Source organism: Parus major, chromosome 24, assembly GCF_001522545.3.
Source record: "Parus major isolate Abel chromosome 24, Parus_major1.1, whole genome shotgun sequence".
Lineage (NCBI taxonomy): Eukaryota > Metazoa > Chordata > Aves > Passeriformes > Paridae > Parus > Parus major.
In genome coordinates this window covers 6,033,788-6,054,741 of record NC_031792.1, presented here as the reverse complement: position 1 = coordinate 6,054,741, position 20,954 = coordinate 6,033,788, and the positions used below count along the sequence as shown (strand labels likewise).

The following is a 20,954-nucleotide window of genomic DNA, read 5'->3' as shown; positions in this document are numbered from 1 at the left end:
AACCAAACCAAACCAACAACCAACCTCAAGGACCCATTCCTGATTTTGGTGAAACTGAGAACTTAAACCCAAAGAGAATCAATTGAGGCACACCAGTCCTAAGCCAAGCCCATGTTTTGCCCTGACAGTGTCAGGCAGTCCCTGCAGGTTTATCCAGATGCATTATTTAATGTTAATATATAAATGTCTCTGGCATGGGCTCTCAGGGGTTTTTTTTCTCTTTTCTAAGCCCAGCACCTTGGTCATGGGCTGTATCTCTGTCTCTTAGTGCTCTCCCCATAGAAACAAATAGAGTTCACACCTCAGCATACCTCATTTCCTCAGCTTTCAAGCAAGCAGGAAATGGCCAGGAAGCGCCCACAAGATGGTCCTGTGGTTTTAGTACTACACTGACATTTGGGAAATGGGGGCTCATTTACCATCTCGGCAGCAAAGTTGTTTGTTCAGCACTAGCCAAAGTTTTCTGTGTAAAATGAGGGGGGAAAAGGGTGTCAAGGCCATGGGGTAAGAGGTGGAAAAGCTTAGATTGTGGTGGGAGATCCTTGTTGTATTCCCTCAAAATTGTGGAGGTTGGGGAAAAATTTCCAATCCTAATGTTGGACAGAAGGTCAAAACAATTATCCAGAGAATTCCACCTTAAATTGACCAAAGTTTGTTTTGGATATTCTGAGTGTTTCATTGCAGTTTTAACCTTTTCAGTTGCCTTAAAATATTGCAATCAGTTTCCAGCTCAAGTGGAATTTTAAAGAAAAACTTGAAAAACCTGAGTAGGGCAGCCTGTCAGAACTCAGCCTTTCCAGGAACAGCAGGGCTTGGAACCATTTGCATCTTTCTGAGGAAAAGGTCAGACTCTGTCTCACAGGAATCTCCTGTGCATGTCCCTGGTACAAACAGTGGGTTCTGTCACAGCCTTTGGGGACAGGCCCAAATTAAGGCTCCCCACAGCCTGTGGAAACTTTGCCTTTGGGGTGATGTGTGATCCAACCTTCCCTGCAAGTCTTTGTGTATTTGTGTGCTTTGTGTGAATGCAAGAGTGATTCCAACTCACACAGGATCTCTCCTGGAAAACTTCCAATATCCAAGCTGTTGTAGTCTGTAAACTTTTAATTCTATTTTTAATACTTTATACAAACACCTAAAGAAGCAATTGGATGCTCAGAAATAAGCAATAATGGCCCTGGTGGTGCCATTTGACTGCATAGGTACCTCACTATCAATAATATTTGGCATTTTGATATCATGGTGACTCAAACTACACCAGATTCTTATCCTGGCAGGACAATGGAAGTCTCAGAGAGACCACAGGAAAAGTGGATCCTCCTGGTTTACCTGACACAGACTGGCCTGAACAGCTCTTGCAAACCTGAGTTGAGTTTTCTGGGAGGGCTGATTTTCCTCCCAGCACTCAGGGAGCTGAGCAGGGCCCCTGTGAAGGCACAGGTTCTCTGTGGTTGGGAAGATCCCATAGGAACATCCAAGGGAAGAAGCAGGAGTGCCTCATGGCAGGTCTGACAGTCACCTTCCTCCTCAGCATCCTCTAGGAGTGAGATTTCAGCAATTCAGCAGTGCCTCCCTGGGAGCTGCCCTGCCTCTTCCTGGGGCTCTGAGGTGATGGTGATGATGGAATTTCTCTTCCATGGGGACAACAAAGAGATCCCAAACATTGCTTCAGATGATGTTTATAGGATTGTCAGTAAAAAAATCAGTCTCACACAGAACAAAGCTTTGAAAGGACCTGGAGCCTGTTTGGGGACTTGCTAACAAAACACCTGATGGAGCTACTACAATATCACAAAGGTGATCTTACCTTTCAGTCATCCAAAATGCTGTCACTTCTCAAAACTGGCTAGCTATTGGCCTGATCTCAAATAAAGAAACTCCCAACAACCTGTCTCAGAGCCATCACTTCCATGGGTTTTTTTTCCTAAATTCCAAACTACCACAAGTGGAAGAGGGAAAATGGGTGAAGCACTTCAAGATTAGAATCGCAGAGTCACAGAGGGGTTTGTGCTGGAAGGTCCTGAAAGCCCATTAAGTTCCACCCCTTCCATGGGCAGGGACACCTTCCAATATCCCAGGTTGCTCCAAGCCCCGTCCAACCTGGCCTTGGACACTTGCAGGGATGTGGGGAGGAACAGGTTGGAAACAGGAGTCAGCTCCCAGGAGAAGCTGCTGGGGCAAAAGCCTCTATTGGTGACATTTTAATGACACAGATAAATACAGGTTTGGGGGAGCAGAGGCTGTGGAGGCTGTGGCCAGATCATTTTACCTATCTTACACTGATGTAATTGCAGGTGCTTTGCTGTCCCCTCTCCTTCTCCATGTCACCCCAGACAGAACCTGTTTGGGAATGCCAGGGGACCTCAGGGTTAACCAGGGGAAACAATTTTTTCAGTACCATCGGGGAAAAATGCCACTGGGGGTTGTTAAACATGTCAAAATACTGCGTGCTTCTCTCTCACATGCTAAAGGTCACCTTTAGGGACAGATTTCATTCTGCTTTTCTCATCTCTGAGCAACCTTTCTGTAACACACGGTCACAGGAGGCCCAAGGATGTCACTTACTGGGGGTCACACAGCACAACTCTGGCAAAATCAAGCTGAGAGAACAAGAATTTGGGTTCTCAGGGCACTGCCTCAGGTGCTGAGCCACAGTGGGATATGTAAACAAGGGGTTTTCTTCAGGGGCATCTTCAGAGGGGAAAATCTGAATCAGGCAAGCAAATACGTTTTATCCTTCATTTAAATCGTCTCAAATCCTACTCTCTGCTTTTGCTCATATAAAATAGCATGGAGGTAAAGTCTCAATCAGCCAGAGCAGAGACAGAACATTCTGTCTCTGTTTCATTCATTAGGTCTTTTCTCCCCAGCTTTGCCTGCAATTCCCATTTCCTTCCTTGCCTCTCACACCAAACACACATTGCACACACCCACTCTGCCTCACTGGTTTGCAGGCACAGGGAAATTGGTTTACAATGATCTTTAAAAAGGATATTCTGCTTCTGAGTATTTCTGTCTGATTTTGTAGGCAGGAGCAAAGGGACCAGCTGGGCCCTGGTTCCTTCCCCAGCAGGGCAGTTTCAGCCTGTCCATGGTCTCCTGAAATATTCCCTTCCCATTTTCTCATATAAACTGAAGGAACAATTTATAATGTATGTAGTTTAAAATAAAATGGGATTGACACTCTGATTAGAACCAAGCACAAAGACAGATCCAAGCTTAATAAATCTGGGCAATGTAAATCTGGGATTGTTTTTCACTTTGGAAAGGAACTTTTAAATTAAGATTCACACAGCACAGTATCTTCTTTGGATGTGCCCAAGTTATCTTTAATGTATGACACTAAGTTTTTAGCTCTGTTTGGGTAGAAAGCCTAAGCCAAGTATTTATAACCCAGGGTTTCGGTTCATTCTGTTTAGCAAAAAGGACATTGCCAGTGCTATTGAAAAAAAATAATTAATGGTTTGAATGAGATTGCTGAGTTAAAAATTCTGTAGTTGCAGGAACTTAGAGTCTGGTTCTCTAAAGACTGAATTCATACATGAGGATCCAGGGCCCTCCCCTCAGTTTGTTTCCTTTCTCCTTGAGGTATTTCTGTGATTAACAGGCAAATGGGAGTGTGACTTCTGCTTCCATTTTCACCAGAGTAACAAATCCACTTAAAACATAAAATTCAGTAAATAGCCGGCATAAACCAAGCCAGGATGAGTTTGCATTTCTGCTTCTCTCAATTCAGCTTTTAATATGCTCAATTTCCTTTGACAGTCAAAATTAAGAAAGAGTACAAATTGAAATAACCTGGGATGGAAATGTGGATGAATGTGACAAACCACAGCATAGGATCCCTGAATGGTTTGAGTTGGGAGACCCTAAAAATCCCATTCCACCCCATGGAATGACACCTTCCACTATCCCAGGTTACTCCAAGCCCCAATCCAACCTTGGCTTGGGACACTCCCAGGGATGGGAAGTGTATATTAAAGTGTAATTAAGTAACAAAATGTAATTAATTTAACTGTAATTAAGTGTATATAGATATTCAAGTCAGCTCATCTCAACAGCAGGAGAATTTACCGTTTTGCTGCCCTGAATTCCTTCCATAAAGAATATTCCTGGTACATTAAGGATGAATGCTCAGCTCAGTGGCACAAACTGCCTGATTTTCGGCAGAAAAGGCCATTTTCACTGGGGCACAGAGCAGGGGGCGTGTGTGTGACTGTGTGGATTCAGTCACACCCTCAGCCAGACACAAGCCCTGTGCAAACTGCAGAAAGAACAACAGGAAATGGCCGGGGGTATTTATAGCAGGATTGTGTTTATCCTGAAGTGATGTTCTGCACAGATTATGATGAAGCTTTTCGTGGGAGAGGACACAGCTTGTGTCAGCTGGAGGTTCACAAGCACTTCACCCCGTGCCAGGCTCCTCCATCCCCCTGGGCTTTCCTTGGGCTTTTCCAGCTTTGCTGAGCACCAGGAGTGCCCACCGCTCCCCCGGTGCCAGCAGCAGCCCTGGTAACCACCGGCTTGGCTCAAAACTTGGTTTCTGCAGCTTTGCAAATCCCCTCTGAGTTGGCACGAGAGAAAAACAACACACAAAAACAACATCTCACATGTCAGTGGTCCTGAGGGGTTAGAAATGCAGGTCCTGCTGCAGCTCCACTAAAGTTCTTCTCACATTTTAGGTCCTATCAGCAAAGAAACTGATGGCACAAAATGCCTTTTATCAGAGCTCAGCTCTCCAGCACAGACTCCTCCTTTCCTGCAATTCTCTTTGGGGAATCATTTCTGTGTCCTTTATTTCAAACGGGGTATTGAAACACCTCCTCATTTATCCCTTTTTCGATGGGAGGCATCCAGCAAGAATTAATAATTTTCACAGACAGATCATCTCCATATCCCCAGCCTCGCCTTTGCCACCTCTCTGATTTGAACATGTAAAGTGACTTTTTCTAATTCATTCCCATCATCTAAACTTCCCTGAAGAGGCAAAAGGCCCCAGGTATGGGAGGTGAAGTAGATAGGGCAGGAATTTAATATCTCTGTGGGGTAAAGAGCCCTCCACCCTCGCACACAGCCTTTGCAAGCACACGTCCATCCCTGCTGAGCCGTTTCTGTCAGCCACAGGTATGGAACAGGGAACGCTAAAATAATAATGATAAAAAGTGGAACTCGAGCAGCAAAGAGCCTGCTATTACTTCATTGTCAGAGCAGTTTTTCCTTATCTGAGTCACATCTCCTGAGGTTTGTTCAAATCATGAGCGCTCAGCTCATTTCTCTGTTTACACCCCACGATATCTGAAAACCTTGATTAAAAGCAATCAGAAAAATCCATCATATGACAGTGAGACCGTTTGCAGACTCTGACAGTTATTAGCAAATGTTAACCTTTCCTCTGAGAAAACAGAAGGAAATCCTGCTTTAATTTAGGCTTTCAAACATCACCCCCCTCTATCTCTGCAGTAAATCAGAGCATCTCCACGAGACCATTGTTTGCAAATATAATAAGTCCCGGCTTTGTGCGTTTAAAAAACAAACAGCGAGAGCAAAGCGTGGGGAAGTGCCTGTGAATGGGAGCTGCAGCTCGGCTGGGCGCATTAATTACTGCAATTGAGCCAATGCCCCGTGAATGCCGTGCGAGGCATTAGCAGAGCTATTAGTGCTTCATTAGGGCTGCAGCGAGCACGAGGCTCATTTGCATCCTATTCCGACAGGTGCTGCTCCAGGTGTCCTATTGTCACCCTGAATTAATGAACGCCGTGCGACCCCTGCTCCTTTCATGGTCTGAGGGACAGGGAAGAATGGGGAGCGAACGGGGGGGCAGAACGCGTCTGACCCCATCTCCCAAAATCGCTTTTGCTGGGGCTTTGCCAGCTTTCATTTTGCAGAGATGAGCTCGTACCTGTCCCGGAGCTGCCACCCCTCCCCTCCCCTCCCCAGAGCTGGCAGGGCTAACGCTGGCCCCGTGCTCTGCTCTTCCTCCATCCCACAATTACCGGGGCTCGGGGCACTCCCAGGTGTGTCTGCCTTGGGTCCTGCTCACATCTCCTTTTTAAACTCATCCTTGGCCATCCCTGGCCCCTCAGGTTCTGCCTGACCCTTCCTTGCCAGTTCCTCACTCACAGACTAAAACTGGACTCCTAAAGCCACCCTGCTGTTGGTCTTCACAGTTTTATTCACGACAGGTGCTGATGATCCTTACACACACAGCAAGGCATGAGGAGTTTTGCTTTCCAGTCCCATGCTTTAATTGAAGATAATCTTAATTGAACATAGAATTGTATTTATAACTGATTTTTCAAACTTTTTGGGATACCATTTCAAGCTCTTCCCTGCAATCTTAAGAAATTCAGTTCTATTAAATAAAAGTTGATATTCTTATGCAATTAGAGCATAATTCAGGCTTTCCAGATGAAAACCAAATCCCACAAGAGCAGCACTGCCATGTCACAGAGCATCCCTCTTTCCATGCTTCTGCAGCAGCCAGTTGGCCCCACACCATCCCTTTCCTGTGTTCCCTGATTTCCCAGAGCCTCCCTGGCATCCAGAAACCATCACCCCTGGCTCGGGCACTCCTGTCACAGCCACTGTTTGTGGTGGGCCCTGCTCAGTGACAGGGGAGCAGTGGCTGCAGAGGCCTTGGTGGCTGCTGTCACCTGCCTGATGGCTCCCAGCAGCTCCTCACCTTCCCCAGGCTCTTCTGGCAAACAGGGAATGCATTCCAGCCTCATCCCAGGGCTGCCCTCTGTGCCTCTGGGGGCATGCAGAAGCTTCATTGTATCTGCAATATTATTGCCCATAAAAAGCCACAAATTCCAGGCTGTCCTCATTTCCTTCACTAAGGTAACAATTGAAGCTCCTGCTGTTTATGTGAAAAGAATATTCTTGAATTTCCTAATATTCCAGAAATTCATCCCAGCCTCCCTCACTCCACTGAGGTACAGCCAGAGGGAGGAAACCTGGCCTTCATGACACGTTTCTCAGCTCCTGCACTAACAAATGTCCTTGACCTGGGGAGATAATGAGCACTTTTCTAAAACACACAGATTCATGGCCAGAAGAGCAGGTGAATAAACTTATCAGGGGACCAGGTCCTCTAGGCTTCAGGTTGCCTGCCTGGCTCACCTTCTTATTTAACCTGGGCATATTTTTATACAACTTGGGCATCTTTGAATTTACCTTGTGCATCTTTAATTTAGGATCTGCATCTTTCTGTTTAGCACGCCCATCTTTTTGTACAACTTGTGCATTTTTTTATATAACTTAAGCACCTTTTCATTTGCCTTCTGCATCATTTTGTTTAGCCTGTGCATCCTTTCACTCTGGCTGATGAGGCAACAGCCTCTCACACCTGCACTCCCCTCTTGCACTGCCCCCGCACCCAACCAAGGCTGTGAGCTTGCTCAAAAACCAAAACTCATTTCAACTGCTTTTTTTTCATCCCTTTGTCTTTTAAGAATCCGCTTGCCACAAATGGCACTTGCTAAATGACTGTCCAGGCAGACACAAAGGTGCAGCACAGGGGGAAAGGCCCCGTCAGGTGCTGCAGAAGAGCCCCCGGTTCTATGGAGCATTGAAAGACAAGAGCTGGTTCTTGTCATTGCAGCCTCTTGGGAACATTTGCCTGCCATGCACCCGGCTGTGATCTGGAAGGAGATTTGCACCTGTCCCAGCAGCCTAAAATCAAACAATGACAGCACTGAGAGAGCCAAGGGCACGGAAAGGGAGCTGTGCTCCTCTGCTGCTCTCAGGTTCTGGTCACCACATCACACATTTTCTGTGCCTCCCAGACACCTCACACACCTCTTTGCCCCTGAAAACAGCCCGTGGCTAATGTGGCCTTTGGCTGTCAGGAGTGGAAGGAGAAGAGGTGTCCCTGGCAGTGGGCAGGGCAGTGAGCAGGCAGTGCCACAGGACTCTGGACACACTTTGGGGTTCACTCCCCCCATCCTGCTCGGGCTGCAGGGCTGGGACCACACAAACCCCTACAACGTGTCCCACCAGGCTCCTGTTGATGCACTGGTTTGGGTTCTGGGGCTGCAGAGCACACACTCTTTCTCTCTGTGTTTCACAAGTACCAGAGCACTTTATGTCCTATAAATAGTTCTTTCCTAGTTTCAAAAGCTGCAACTCTTACATCCAGCTGCTTTGAACTGGATTTCAGAGAGATTTTCTGCTGACATTTCAGGCACCTGCACGTTCTTTATCCACGGCTTACGAAACTCTGTGGAGATTTGTCACTTCTCAGCCTTACCTCAGAAGAGCATTTCCTATTATTATTTTACAATTAGTTAAATCAAGGCACAGAAACCTCTAATGATTTGCCCTGGGTTTCTGGGTAAGGAGAAGGAATAAAGCCAAGGAGACTCCACTTGCAGGGTTTGATTGTACCCGAAGTTGAGAGTTTTTAAAGAAGACCATGTGAGCTGATTGTTATCTGCTGAGCAGAGCAGATAGCAGCTGAGAGATCTCTCCTCAGTATCTTCTCACTAAATAATAGATGGCTGATTAGGATCTCACATGCTAAGAAAACTTTGTTACAGATAATGTTCAGGTTTCTGAACATGTTTCTCTTCTAGAAGTATCCTTATCTCCATAACCCTTTAACTGAGTCAGAACAGAAGGTGAATATCCAAGGGCAGGACTTGGGCACAATTCCTGGGGAAATTCCCTCCTCCCAACCCAGGATGAGCAACCCTCAAGTTGCCCCTGTGCTTGTGCTGGGCAAAAACACCCTGGGGGATGGCTCCTATTCCAAACAGCTCCAGGAATGGGCAGGCAGAGGATGAACAGGGAATGACCAGCCCTGCCTGAGAGTTCAGTGGCTCCTCAAGGCTGCACAAAAAGTCACTGGCAGAGCCAGGAATGAACGTTAAGTGTCCTGGATCATAAATTTGTATTTTGAGACCTTGGCACAGGTTGCCCAGAGAAGCTGTGGCTGCCCCATCCCTGGAAGTGTCCAAGGCCAGGCTTGGAGCAATGTGGTCTAGTGGAAGGTGTCCCTACCTACGGCAGGGGATGGAACAAGGTGATTTTTAATCACCTCACCCCACCCCATGCAGTGATTCTGTGATATATGAAATTAGCCCTGCCTGAGCCTGTGCCATTTTACAGCTGTTTGCCAGTTAACTGCAGCACTTTACCCTGCTGTTTGTACAGGGTGAGAGCACAACCACTGTCCTTTAATCCCTGAGCTGATGGCACTCCAGAGCCCTTGGTTTCCTCAGGGCATTGCCCATCCATTGAGCCCTGCACGGCTCTGTATCAGACACTGCTGCCTCTGCAGCCACCCCAAACCCCCGGGCAGGGTGAGAGGAGCCTGGGGAGGACACGAGGCACCGATGGAAACGTGGGACAGCACAGACTGCCTCTTGTGTGATAGGAGAGGCTGGGAAAGCAGCACACACCTTGTGGAGGCTCAGTTCAAACAGAATGGAGCCCTCGGGACCTGAAAAGAGCTGAGGTGATGATGTGGGTAAGGAGAGACCTCGGTGGCACTTGGGAGAGTGGTCTGTCAGGACCTGGGGGACTGCTCTGCACAGGCAGCTCCCTCTCTGCTCCTCTGCTCCCTCCCCGTGTTCTGTTCACATTTCTCCTCCTGCTGGAGTGCACACACCTTCCACATCCCACATTTCCAAAGGTTTGCCCTGCCACCCAAACTGCCCTAGCCTGGCACACAACTGCACGTGGTGAGCAAAGGGCAGCTCACAAGGTGGAGTTACTGTGGCTTATGGTTATGTTAATTAATGATTCTTTTTTATTTTTGGAAGCCTGCAGCTGTTAGTTTTGAAACAACAGAACCCCACACTGCAATAGGGTAAGAAACGGATGGATGAAAGAGAGAATCAGAGCAGGGTCCTGAGCCTGTACTGGCTGCAGGGTTTTAAACACATCAAGTTTGGCTTATGCAAGAACCCATCTGGTATTCAGGCCCTGCTGAAACGCTGGCAGTGCTATGAGGATCCATGGAGCAGCTCCACAGGCACACACGTGCATTCTGCCTCCTCCTCCTCCTCCTCCTCCAGGGCACTTGCTGCAAACCCCTGGAAAACTTACTGGCCTTCACACTCTGTCTTGTCCTCTGGAATGGCCTTTGGTCTGTGGGAAAACATTCCCACCATTCTCCAAAGCCACACTGCAAATACGTGCAGGACCCCAAAGGCTGGGAACCGTGCCCATGTCTCAGGACAGGCTGTGGGATGTTACTGAAGGACAGTGATGGGAACAACCACTGATCTCTGTCCATGTCATGGCACTGCAGGACAGCCTGCACTGAGATCTCTGCTGCTCCTGAACAAAGCCAAAGTCATTCCCAGCCTGGGAGAACATCGCTGCAGCCGGACCAGAGCAGGCAGGGAGGGAGCAGAGGATTTCTGAGTCCCACGGATGAGAAACTGAGGTACAGAGAGGTGAAATGCCTGAGATCCTCCAGTGGCACAACAACTGACTGAGCCAGGCTGGGCAATGCTGACACAAAGACTGGAGTCAATTAACACCACAGATTTTTCTGATTCACCAGAACTTAAAAAAGCCAAAGAATCCCAATCCCGGGATTGCATCAGGAGGGCACTTCCAGCCCAGCCCTGGGAACAGCGTGTGCCACTCCAGTGGTGCTGAGAAAAGGCAGATTCAGATGGGATCAGGTGCAGCTGAGGTCTAAGGAATAACCAGGAGAAGGAAGATATGAAGGAATCACAAGGGATTTGTTTGTCCCAGCAAAAGGAAGAGGGAGGTATGGCAGTGGTCTGTAAATGCACTGGGGACAGAAGTCCTGGGAAGGGAAAGTGCTGCAGTGGTGCTGGCATGAGAAAGGCATGAATCAGTCATGAGCAAATGCCAGCCCCACGTCAAAAGAAAGTGTCCAGACCTCAGAAGGAAGAAGTTACAGAAGTCCTGTTCAATGAGGAGCAGTGGGGGTGGAAAGAAAATCCTTTATAGAAATCTTGGAGATTTTGGGAAAGGAATGACAGCATGTGGTCCTGTCTTGCAGCAGAGCAGAGCCCTAAAACTGCTCCCACCCTGGGGTTCAAATTAAGTGCCTTAACTTCTCTTCACTGTTCAGGAATTTTGAGGAAGACTCTCCTGTTACACACAGCAGAGACCACATTGGTCTCCAGGCACTGCTGCTGCACAAATAATTCCTCACACTAACGACCAACCATAATTACATCCTTCCTGCAGCAGAGATGACATAGGAGAATACCAGAACTGAGGAGCAGGGAGAAAACTGCAAGTTTATTCCATCCATTACTGACCAGCCTGTGTCCTGTGAGGATGAGAGCACGTCTGCTCTCAGATGCCGTGGTGCAAATCCAGAGGATTTATCGTAAGCGAGCTTGAACTTCAGGGCATTGCTTTCCCTTTCTGAAGGGGATGAACTCTGTCCCTTTGCTAAAACCTTTGCCTGCTGCTCTGGGAGTGCTGTGCAGGGAAAACATTCCTGTAGCTGGGTTTGGGATGCTCTGTGGAAATCAGCAAAGGGGAGAGACACAATTTTAACACTGACAGATAGAAAATATTGTCCCTGGCAGGAATGACTTTGGGTTTAGAGTTAAAATTGGATTCACACTTTTCCTGCCACAAAAAGGATCATACAGGGCTGCATTTCTAGTGAGGTTTTTACACAGCCTTGCACACTCCAGAGGATCCAGTCTCATTGCCAAAGGCAGCACAGAGGAAAGGCCGAGAGGTGCCACACAAAGTCCTGCCCTGCATCTTCTCTGTCCAATTCCTGGGTGGGTAATTCATCCCTGGCCTGCCCATGCTCCTGCTGCTGCTCCCCTTTGACAAAACCGTGCCCAGGGAGGTTGTGCAGAGGCTGGATGGGGGTGGGCAGGGCAGGAGCTGGCCCCAAACCATCACATTTCTCCCTTCCCCTTCTAGAGAGATCATGGATTTCCAGCACAATCCCAGTATCCTGGGGGAATTCACCATTGCTGTGACAATGTGACACACATGAAACTTGCACACACACTTGTGTGACAGGAAAATGGATCCAGGAGAAATGTGTGCAGACCCTGATCAGACACTCTGTGCTCTCTGGGGCTCATTCCTTCTCCTGTCACTGGAGCTGTTAAAGACAATTTTGGGAATATTTGCAGGATGAGTTCTGGCCTAACAAATCATTCCAGCTAGTGCTTATTTTAAAGCCTGGCTGATTCTAACAAAGTCAGATGTATGAGTTTAGAAATATCAGCAAAATATAAATATTTGTGCTGTGGAAAAATATACATGGGCATATTAGATCTAATTAAGGAAGGCTGTTACGACTTGTATCATGTGAATTCTGCTTTGGGTTGGGAGTGTCATTGGCAGAGGAATTGTCCCTGCTGCAGCACAGTGGCCCTGAAGGACCTCTGACTGACCAGACTGGTCTGGATCCTCACTGGCCTTGGAGACACCCACAGCAGCTGCTCAAAACAGCTCTCAGGCTTTTGGGATCTATGTTGAAGGGATCTGTCCCCTTTTCAGCTTGTACTGTATCAATCATTTCTGCCTCTGGGGATTTTTTCAGTGCTAGAACCATGGAAGGTGTTTAAAAACCCCCAATCCCTGGGCAATTCTGACACCAGGAACTTGTGAACAGAATTTCTGCATCTCTGCTGGTGCCTTGCTGAGTGACCAGATGCTTCCTGCATTTCATCTCCTGGTTGTTTTTCCTTTTTCCCTTTGCCTGCTTGGATTTTGGGCTCGTATTCCATTCACATGCCAGGGTTCTCCCTGATGGGAGCCTCTGGGGACAGCTCCCATAATACAGGGAATTAATCATAGAGCCACGACTTCTGGTTCTAATCAGGAGCCAGTCCTAAAGGCTGAGCTGCAGCACAACCCTCACAGACAAATCCTCAGAATTTAATAGGGATTAAATCAATGGAGTTTGTGTGGAAATTAAATTATACTGTATAGAAATTGTTCCATAAACAGAACACAGCAGAAAAGGCAAAACTTCCTTGATTTTCCCCAGGATTTTACAGTAGGGATATCATTTTCTGATGCTTTTTTCTGGACATTCCAAAATGACTTGATTAAAAATGACATTTTTGACTGTAAAGGTGGGTGAGAACACCTCACAGAAGTGCACAAAATCCTGCAGAAAGGCAGTAATGTAGAGAGGCAGTGATGTTTACTCTTTTCCTGGGTTAAAATAATGCAACTCCTGCTGCTTCCTCAGTCTTGGGTGAGCAGGATTCCCTGGAAACTCTGTCCCTGGATGTGGTGCAGGAATCCTCTGCTGCCTCAGCCTGGTGTAACCAGTGCCTTGCTCTGACCACCCTTCCACACCACGTATGTTCAGGCATAAACAGCCAAGTCCAGAATCCCCAGTCCTGTTCCACATTCTGCTGTTCCTGAGTGCTGATGGTTTGAATAAATAGGACTTGGATTTCAGCTGCCTGCTCTGGGCAGGCTGAGCTGGCAAATTCCCCTTGTCTGCACACCTGGGTGGCCGAGAGGCTGCACAGCCCAATTTCTCCTCTCCTGTCTAACCCTGCTGAGCTCTCGGCTTTGGCTGAGAGGATAAAACCTAAGCATGAGCTCTTTACACTGATTTCAGTGGGAATTTGCAGATATGCCGTGTCTATTCCTCAGAACCAGGCCCAGCTTCACTCTGAACTCGGCACTAACATCAACTCCACACTTTTCCAGTGGATTCTGGGTGTGTTTGGAGGATTTTTATAGATATCTACTCAGTCCTGAGTCTAGCTTGTGTTCCTCTGTCTGAACAGGAAAACAAGGGATTCTTGTCAGTCAAGTGAACAAGAACTTGGGATTTTTATGCAGAAAAAGCCTCAGGTGTGAGATATGGGGGTTATAGAGAAAGGGAGAATCTCAGCAGAACAGCTGGGAAAAAAGGCTTTCCAAAGGAAAAGGGTCTTCAGTGCAGAGCAGAGTTTGGATTTTGCAGCCATAGGCTGTTCCTTGTGTGAATGGCAGAACTGAAGGAGAACTGCAGCCCCACACAGCTGAGGGAAAACCAGCACAAGAAGAGGGTAATTGCCCTTCAGTGTGGTGGTTTGAAAATAATCCAAATTAAAATATCATATACAGGGCTGCCAGTTCTGCTGTGTGCCAGGGCAGTGGCTGTGCATATGTGACATTTTGGGAAGCATTTCCACCAGTGGCCCACACATTTCAGGACACAAATTCCCAGGTTCAGGTACCAAAGTTCACAACATCAGCCTGAGAAAATCACTGAGACCTCAACACCTGATATTTGCTTCAGCAGGACATTCTGAGTATCTCCAGTAACACACCAAGCCTTTGGGTGAGGAGTTCCCCTTCCTGCTTTACTACATTTTAACTACTAAAAGCTGCCAGTGCTGATGGCTCTGGCAGTGCTTTCCTTTCAGCAGCACTGAGTTCTTGCCCCTCTGCTGCTGGCAGAGATGAAGAGAGCACTGAACTCCAGGCAGTGGAAATACAAGGCAAAGGTTGGATGGTAAGAGCGTGTGGAGTCCCAAGGAGATTGGGAACAGGAGCAGCAGAGGAGTTACAGTTTCCTTTGTTCTGTTAAAAGGAAAAAGGAAACACATCAGGAAACCAGACTGTGGAGCACAGGAAGTCTCACTCTGGCTGATAAAAAGGAACTGATGTGAGGTTGGTTCAGATGCAGTTATAAGTCAATCAAGCTTGGAACAGCAAGAAGAGATATTCAGGAGAAACCAGGGAGTCAAATTCTGCATTTAGCTGTAAAAAGAGTATTTTAACCTCTCCTAATCTTTTCCTTATCTTCTTTATTTTTATTTTTTTTTAAGAAAAGCTGCCATAAAAAGCCATTCAAAAAAGTGTTTTCGCATCATACAGAAGTCAGTTTCCTGAACTCACCACCCTGACCCCACCATACCTTACTCCAGTTTCTTTCTTTCACTCATCAACCAACTTAAAAAACCGTATTCTTGCTGATTTATCTCTTCCCCTCAGATCAAAACCAGCAGTATTAAGAAGGGCAGTTTTTTTGCTGAATGAGGAATCAGCAGATGAGTAATGAGAGGCTCTGCTGCCCACTGGGTTATTTTTCACTGCCTCTGGATGACTGACAAGGATGGTAACGTTCAGTTCCTGGGTGTGCAGCTTTGCCAGGCTGGGCTTAAGGCTTTCTAACTTATTTTAATTGTTTCTGACTCCTTCACAGCCCTGGTGGAGTCCTGGGTCGGTTTATGCTAGAAGAACAAGGAGATAAATGCAAATAATGCATTAAGTTTATCCATGACACTTCCTCTCCTGTGTTTCTTACTGGATTTTAGTGAAAAGCCAGGAAAAGAAAGAATGCTGGACACACATGAAGGGTTATTTTCTGTACAGCATCCTGAAGAGAAGCAAAGGCTGGGAATTTTGCACAACCCCTGTCTAACTAAACCTTCTTCCTCTATTTCCCCTGGTCCTTGTCAGGCTGTTATTCCCAAGTTTTGCCTTTGGTGCTGTTTGGAGCAGCCAGAGGTTTCTCAGGAGAGGCTGAGCCTCCTGCACCCACTGCTGCACATCCCTTTGGTTTGGGGCTCTGCCCTGGGCTGAAAGAAAAGCTTCTGGTGGGAGAGGAAGGGCAGGAGGGAGGCACCGTTTGTGGTAATTCAGTACCAGAGACAGGTTTCCAGGTGGGTGTTACTGGCAGGGAGATACACATCAGTAATTATGGGGCCTGCTAATGAGAGGAAGGAAGAAAACAAGCAGAAAATGCATCAACATCTTGAAGGCTTTGATACCTGAAGCTCAGCAGAGCAGATCAGGCTCTGTCCTATCACACAGGTTGCTGCTCATGCGACTTTAAGGGTGACAAGGACACCCGGGTGTGTGAGGTGACACAGCACCCACAACTCGGCTCCACCTGATAAACCATTCCCAAAGGAGGCAGAATCCCACGTTTGGGGGGGATATTTTAGTCTGTATTTTCAAACCCAGCTATAAATGCGTAGCCACAGTCTTGTCTGAAAACATTTGTTGGCTCAGAAAACATCCTTGGCCCTTGCCCAGTGTTGTGTGACAGGCCCCATGTCACTGAGGTGGCCTCAAACAGCTCCTTTTAGGTGCCAGAGCTTCATGTGCATGGGGCACCTGTGTTCAGGTGTGCACCAGAGCACAGGACAGGCACAGGCAGGGAAACAGACCTGCTGTCCAATCCAGGTGAGAAACCTGAAGAGAATTTCACATTTCTGGTGCAAATTGGCTTCAAACCAAGAACTAAATTCAATGTGCTAGAGCTGCTTTTTCTAGGAGCAACATCCATGCACACAGACTTCTGCAGCTTTAGGGGTTCAGCCAACCCACAAATACCTGAAGCCCTGAAGTTAAGGCTCCCTTGGCTGCTCTAATTCTCCTGCTGGTGTATGTTTGCACTGAGGTGGGACACGGGGTCTCTCTGTAAGTGCTCAGGTAGGCTCGGGCACAAGGAGACACTTTTGTTTTTCAAGGGCAGCTGATGAGGGGCTGTAAAGGAACCTCAAACATTGATGGGTTGTGGGGAAAAAAGGCAGGGAGATGTTCTGCACTGAGGCTGTACACACGTGTGTTCTGGACCTGACCCTTCGGAGCAGGTGGAAGCTGAACTCTAGAGGAAAAAGCTCCTGTAAGTCCGGGAAGGGGAGACCTGAAGGAAATAAACTCTGCTGCCTGCAAACCTTACTCCACGTGCCCTTCCCCCAGCATATTTCACCTCTCAGGGTGTCACCCAAGAGCTCCCTGGGAGGTGCAGCCGCCCCTGTTTCTCCTGATGGTGACACTGCAAGGAACGACATCCCGCACCCCACAGAACTCCCAGGGGAAGAAATGCTGCAAGCAGGGACAGGAGCTGTTCCTTCCCCCATCTCAGAAGGAACAGCCCAGAATTAAAATCAATAACTAAAATAAAAGCATTAAATCCTCAAGACATGCACTGCTACTCCTTTGAGTGACCACATCCTGTGAAGGTGAAGAGAAACTACACCAGGCTCTCAGCACCTCCTCAAAGCCTCGGAGAGAAACCCCAAGGGCTTCAGATCCAAGCAGTTACATTGTTTTGTTGGATAAAGGTTTACTTCAGAGCAATCATCCTTTTTTGAGCAGGAAAAAATACACTACAGGCTCGGAAAAGGCTTTGCCAGTGTTTGCTGGCAAGTGGGAGTCAGCACTGAACACTCTGAGCTGACAGGACCCAGCAGGACACCGAGGCTGGGAGGTCATGCAAAGGCAGGAGATGTCCCTTTGCACACAGATCTCGAAGGGAAAATGAAGCAGCAGCATCAAAATATCCCCATCATAAAACCTTCCTAAATGGTTTTTGATGTTAGAAAGTTATTATGCAATATAAATACCTTTGAATGGGGATTAGGGTAGGAGGGAATATTCCTGTTCATGCTCTGGAAATTCCAGATGGTTTTGTTCCAAACTGCTTTTGAGGGACAGCAACATGGAAAGTTGTCCCTCAAATCTTTGTGATTTAATTCTTATTTTTCCAATGTGGAGATTAGGAGCTTTGCCTCAGGAGTCAACACCCTTTAGCCAGGAAAGGCCATCCCCCAGGGACCAAAGCCGGGGTGATTAAAAGAGCCAAACAGACACTAAAATTTCTCAAAAAGGAAACATTTTAGTCTGAGATCCTGATGGCCAAGTCTGAGAGCGAGAGCAAACGCCTCCAGCTCATAAAGGACAGTGATTGCTCCAAAACCCGGCCCCACCCTTTGCTATAGCAACACCAACACACCAGTCCTGCACTCGAAGCTGTCCTCCACTTGAATAATACAAAATCCTCTCTGAACGTCCCTCACAGGGGCTCTCTGATGGCCACATCAGGGTAAATTTGTTTTCATGGAATGAAGGCAACAGCCACACAAAATGTGCTTTTTCATGAACAAGCAGGCTCTGGCAAGTGTATTTGCTTTAATTATTCTCCACACATAAAGTGGAACTGAAACAATTAAAGCAGTTTGAAACCACAGCATTTGTTATTGTGAGGAAGGCCATGCATGAACATCTTGCAGTTGATGAGATGTGCCCTTTTCTGATTTATTGTGAGACAATAAAACCCAAGTCCCACAAACACAACACAAGTCAGTCAAAGTGGGGTGTTAACCCAGAGAAGATGGGATTTGAATGTTTAGAGGCACAATAAAAATGTTGGTGACTATTTAAAATTAGTGCAAACACAAGAGTCAGGAGTTTCACTGGCTCCCATCATCATCTGCTAGTGCTGTTTGCAGAATATGAACAGAAGGTGGAAATAACTCAGAAAGATTTCCTGAACTTCTTCCTCCAAAGAGCTCTTTGAGGATTGCTCCAGGGGGAACTTCCCAAGCCAGCCAGGCAGGAATTTCACAGATTATTTACAGAGTGCAGCAAAAATCACCACCAACCTCCTCAGCAGGTGATCTAATTCTCCTAAAGATAAATAATCCTTTGTTAATAAATAAAAATGTGTTCATTTTTATGGTGCATTGGCTCAGCACTGTCACATGAGATGTCAGTCAGTGCATGGTGGGGAATGATGACTTAAAATCCTGTGCTGATCCTGTGTTTTATGTTTATATCCATGGAATTCCCTGTTTGGGCTGGAAGCCTGAGGACAACCCAATTCACACTTGCACACAATGTCCACAAGGCATCCATGTCCACAAGGATATCCCAGCCACGTTTATTCTCTGACCATGCCTGGGTTCCCCCTGCTCTGAGTCCTTGGGACAGCTCGAGGCTCCAGTGGATTTATCCCTTCACCTGCAGCTGGGCAGGTGTGTAGTTAAATTACTCCAGGGAGCTAAAACCAGCAGTCAGGGAGCCATCAAGACCCTTTCTGATAAAAGGATGAAAAGGAAACGACAAGCCAAATATTGGAGATTGCAGGCAAAGGGAGAGATTGGCAAAGTAGGCTGGACCCAAACCCCTGCATCTGCCAGTCTGCAGTTAAAGGCTTCAGCTCAATTAAAACAATTTGTCTGTGGAAGAGTACTGCATAGGCTTAAAAAAAAGTCACTTGTCAAATTTAAATTGCTCAAAATGAAAATCATCTGGAGGGCACAGCTCTGTCCCAAATCTAGCTCTTGTCCTCTCCAAGGACAGGAATATTTCTGAGTTTGGGGTGGGAAGCGCCTTTCCCCATGCCGGAACTCAGATTTCATCTGGGCCCGCCCTGTGCTCTTGCTGTAGATGATGAAAGAACCTTTCTCTGTGTTCTTCTTGCTCTCCAGTCACTGATGTGCATCTTTCTGCCATATTTTTCCCAAGACAAATGCAGAGCTCTGAGATAAATCAATGCCTACATGGGAGAGCAGAGCTGAGGGCACAATTGCTGTTCAATTGCTTTGCTTTGGATGTGCCTGGGTTTGCTGTGCCGTGCCCTGGGAGTCAGACCCACCCTGCACACAGGTTAAATACAGAGCTCAGCACACCAAAAACACAGCAGCATCTCAAGCCACATCCTCTCATGCTGCCCTTCACCTGTGAGAAGCCAGGCAAGGGGGTCTCACCTTTCCCTGCAGCAAATCTCTCAGGGTGGGGGGCTGGCACTCCCTGGAACCCAGTTTTCTGCCCAGCATGACAATTTACAAGAAGTGTCAGCTAATTCTTTGGGCAGGACGGGAGCACAGATCTCAGTGTGTGGCACATTGTCAGAGGGGACAAACAGGACACCTGCAAAGTGCTGCTCTGGAATGGCTCAGAGAAGGAGCCCAGGAGGAGATCCTGTCTCTGAATCCTGTGTCTGAGGATTGCTGCACTTGCAGGGCAGGGGCAGAGAGGGCAGGCCCAGGCCTGGGGCACTGACCTGGGCTGTGGCCGAGTTCCTCCTTTGGCCGCAGCCTCCAACGTGACTGAGGCAGCCCGAATGTCGCAGTTCCTCATCCCCAGACCGCAGCCGGGGGGGCAGCTCCGTGCAGCGGGGACAGGAGCAGCTCCCGGGGGCTGCAGGAGTTACGGGGAGAGGGGAATGGCCCAGCTCTGCTCAGGGGATGGGGCACGGGGCTCCTGGCCTGTGCCCAAAGCGGGTCCATGTGTGCACCGCAGCAAAGGCACAGATGGGGAATTTCTGCACTTTCACTGCACAATATTTAGGGCTCCACAAATCAAAGAAGGTTGTGGTGCATTAAATGTATCCTGAATGAGGGCCAGGTTACTTTTGTACAGATCTGAGGAGGTGGAGGGGAAAGCCTGTCTTATTCCAGCTGTACCTTCCAAATATTGTGCTTTCAACACTCCTGCTTTCTCCCTTCCTTCCTGACGTTCACCCTTTCATTCCCTCTTTCTTTCCTCTTTCCATTTTCTCTTCCTGCCCATCTCCTTCCCTCCCCCTTCTCTTGAGACCCTTCCAAACTTTGCACTTGTCACAAGCTTCAGTCTAAGGGAGACAGTTTCAGTTCCTGCCTGTTTGCAGCTTCGTTCTACCCAGGTCAGCAAAATAAAAAAAAAAAGAGAAAAAAAATTTTAAAAAGATAAAAAAAAATAAAAAGCACTTTTAAGAAGAGCTCAAGACCCCACCCAGCCAGGCTATAGGCATCTTTCGAAATCCTCCAACCCAAACACACCCACAGTCTCTCGCTTCAAGGCTCCTCTGTTCGAGCGGCTTCTGTTCCGCAGCGCTCCCCCAAGAAGATCCCGTCACAATCACACAAGGGACCCCCAAATGCAGCCCTCTGCTGCGTGGGCTTGGGGAAGCACCTCAGGGAACTTGGAAGGGCTCGGTTTATATTTCCAGGGGCCGAAGCAGCGGCCGGCTGGCCGGAGGGCAGGAGGGGAACCGCTCTCCCAGCCCCAGCAGCGTCCCTGGTTGCTCAAGGCCACCAGAAGTTGGTTATGTTGGTGGTTTGTTTGCCACACTCTGCTTCCCTTTCCCCCAAGCCAGGATGATGTTTCTCCTCCAGCTCGGGGCTTTTTCCCCGCCAAAAAGCCCCAGAAAGCTGCTGGAGGAGCCGCACGGGCGAGCCCCAGAGCCAGAGAGCTCTCGGCCGGGGCCGGCCCCGGGAGCGGGGCCAAGGGCACAGCACAGCTGGGGCGGCTCCGAG

General features: G+C 47.8%; 1 protein-coding gene across 3 annotated transcripts in view; it reads right to left on the bottom strand.

Annotated features, from left to right (window-relative positions):
* Positions 1-20,954, bottom strand: part of FLI1 (Fli-1 proto-oncogene, ETS transcription factor) — an 88,388-nt gene that overhangs the window by 52,147 nt on the left and 15,287 nt on the right. The window lies entirely within an intron of this gene.